This window comes from Octodon degus, unplaced genomic scaffold (genome assembly GCF_000260255.1).
Source record: "Octodon degus isolate 3935 unplaced genomic scaffold, OctDeg1.0 scaffold00007, whole genome shotgun sequence".
Classification (NCBI taxonomy): Eukaryota; Metazoa; Chordata; class Mammalia; order Rodentia; family Octodontidae; genus Octodon; species Octodon degus.
Genome location: NW_004524583.1, coordinates 6,393,037 through 6,396,588, shown reverse-complemented (window position 1 = coordinate 6,396,588; position 3,552 = coordinate 6,393,037).

Below are 3,552 nucleotides of genomic sequence, written 5' to 3'. Positions count from 1 at the left end.
TTTTCCTCTTCCCATACCTAACAAATCACCTCTAATAAATAAATATTCTTAGAAAAAAAAAAAAAAAAAAAGGAGTGGTCAGTGTAGACCCTGGGAAGGAGTGTAAAATTTTAATTGAAAATTCATTAGCTGCATTTTTTCTGTACACAGAGCTCTCATTAAGCATGCACTAAGCAGTGGGTGTAAATCTGTGGTCAGTCTATTGCTATATTTTGTCCCTGTGGCCAAAACCTGCAAGATCACAGAAATAATTTAAAGGTTAAAGGAGGAGCCATTCATTGGTGGCCCTTGGGCTAAATTCTGTATACAACTACATTTTGTTTGGATGGCAGGGCATTTTTTTTTCTCTTTCCAAAAAAATAAGCAAAGGACAGGATTTCAGGCTCTGTATGCTGAGGGATTATCATTCACTCTGTTTGTTGCTGTATCTCCAGCCCTCAGAACCATGTGCAGCATCTGGAGCTTCCTGTTAGCTAGAGCTAACTTTCACCTCACTAAGGATATTCTGAATTAATGGATGGATGGATGGATGGATGGATGGATGGATGGATGGATGGATGAATGAATGAATGAATGAATGAATGAATGCAGGAATACATGGACCTATGGCTTGCTCCACTCTGGGGAGCCATCCACATACAATACCACACAAGGGGAGTGGCCTGGAGTTGTAAGACATGGGGGGGCTTTGTGCATGGCCCCTCCCAAGGATGCATCAGCCCTCACAGTATGATGTCTTTACCGTTATCATCAGCTTATTCCATTGTAAATATTACATTTATAGTCCATGGAGTAAATTTTTAGAGAAGACTTGAGAAGCCGGAAAAATTAACATACACCACACATGAGAAAGTTACCCTAGGACTAACATGTGTTGTGACTAAATGAAATGTATATATATAAATAAACTTCTCAATGTCATTAAGAGAAGATTAAAAAAAAAAGACAAGAGAAAGAAGTGAAAAGCCGGTGGATGGGAAGGCTGCCATGCCAATGAAGGCTTAGGCAGCTGTGACAAGGGTAGCTGTGGACTCAGGAGTGATGTTTTCACTCGCTGCCTGACCTTAAAATCTCACTCCTCAGACATCCACTTTTCCTTATTGGAATTAATTTTTTTTTACTAACTTTATTGAGAAACGAATAACAATGAGACAGTTTCAAAACAGATAACCAGAGATCCGTTGAGGGGAGACTTGAACAAATATACACCAATTTTCCCTCACTTGTCCTTGGCTCTCAAGGACTGAGATCTGCTTGGAAATGGACAGCTAAGAAGGAGGATTAGTAGATATTCATGAGACATTTTCTTTTTACCTGCAATGTGTCATGCACATTCATCATATAAATCATTATAAGTCAGAATCCTGACACTTTCAGGGGCTGTTTGTTCATACTGTTTTTCTATTTGAAATCAGAAGTATATAAGTATTTTTTTTAAAGTAGAGTAAATAGGAATGTAGCTAACCTGGTCATGGTACTTGTCATTTTTTTCTAAATGAATAAATTAATCATAAAGCCAAAACCCATTCTTCTTCTAGACAGAATGTCTAAGAAATGAAAGTTCCTCACAACTATTTTTCTTCATACTTGCTTTAAAAATTGCTTGTTATAACTACTAACAACATTTAGTACTTTGATCTCAAGTACTTTTATACTCATTAAATAAGAAAATAATCATAAACATGATTTTTCCCACCATAGAAAAGATGAAAGTGGATCAGCACCATTGGAAATTCACTGGTGTGGAATATTTTCCCAGATCTGAATCACTCTTTTCTCCTTAATGACTGTTTTGTGGGCTCTGGTCAAACTTCTTGCTGAAAGTGGCTCCTGGGGAATTATATCTTCTAAATTGCAAAAGATAGCTGAGATTTAATATCTGTCTAATATTGCCCCAACTCAAGCTTCTGGCCTGGTTGTCATGTGACCACTTAAAAGGCTTGGATATCTCCTTGGTCCTGTAAGTGTTCTTAGCAATCAATATTGTAATGAGTTAAATGCAAACCAACATGTGGCATGTCAATTGAATTTCCCCACACAATGCTGTACACAGATTTTAAATGCCAAAATCAGAGAGGCCAGAGCAAAATGCTTTTGGGTTTAAATTAGTACAGAACCACTGTAAAAATGATTAATTTTTTCTCTTTCCATAGTAAGAAAGCATCACATCCTACCATTACCACTCTCTGGTTGGAAAAATAACACATGACATGTCTTGCTTTCTTCTCCTTGCCTCTTAAATTGAGGTTGAGCAAATGAAGTTGGGTGACTTGAAAGCTGAATAGAAATTTTCCAGCATGGCAGACAGCACTACTTCTTTATTCTTATCTGGAAGAGTAACAGAGCACCCAAGAAGTTAACAATTCATGCCATGGACTTTTAAACAATCTTAGTTTCATAGAATTTAATTCCTTCTAATTCAAATGATTTGTTGAAATGCATAACAAAAATGAGGTTTCATTTTTACTTCATAAAAACAATGACATTGTAAATCCAAAAATATCTGGAAAGGACAGGTGTACTGACTGGAGAAGATCATGTTAGGAATATAGGTATTGGAAAACCCTGTGCCCCCAAAATAGCACAGCTCTTATCAGACAAAAGAATCAAAGTCCATGTAAGCTTCTGCCCCTAGCGAGTTCTGGTTGTGCCTGAAAGGGAGTTACGATGAAAGCTTTATACAACTACTGAATCACTCAATTCCCCGTAGGCCCATCCATTCTGCACAAGCAGCTATGATCCCTGCCCAGTGGTGAAAGGAGAAGCTCAATGGATAAAATACACAATCTCAGAGTCAACTCTGACACACCTTGGGCAAAGCAGCTCAGGACTGAGTCAGGGAGGGCGGCGCTGTGTGAGGCGAGAGCATTCATCGACAGTCCTTCCCTCTTTAGGCAGGAGCTGGCAGGGATCTTCATCCCAGGTGTTAATGCCTTCCTCCCCTCGGGAGTAGAGGCTGTTCTTTTTCTCAGGCCACCTACCGGTAGGCAGAGAAAAGAAAGGAAAGGAAAGGAAAGGAAAGGAAAGGAAAGGAAAGGAAAGGAAAGGAAAGGAAAGGAAAGGAAAGGAAAGGAGGAGCAAAAAAGGGCAAAAACATGAAGAGGAAAGGGGAGATTAAGATGGCAGAAAGGAGGAAAAAAGGAAAACCAGAGTAAATGAGTTGCCTGTGGAGGCATCTGCAAGAAAGCCAATTAATTCCAATTGCAGTGATGCTTTTTGTGAGGGTGACAGCTGTCCAGTACCTGGATGGCAGCCACCACCTCATTTCACAGAGGTCACTGAACAGCTGTTAAGAGGCAAGAGCCTTCATCTGCTACTGACCTGGTCTGAATCAAAATTGATGGCTGCCATCCTCCTAGCTACCCAGAGCTCTGCACGTGCCAGGAGGCTCTCTGAGAGTTATTTTGTGTTGAGAATAGCTCATTAACCTTTAGAGACACCCAAATGAATCCCAAAGTTAGGATTCATGGTGGGAGGGGAGTGAGTTCATAAGGAAGTAGAGAAGATTTTGTGATGATGTACATGGTACATTCCTTCAGGACAAAGAGCTCT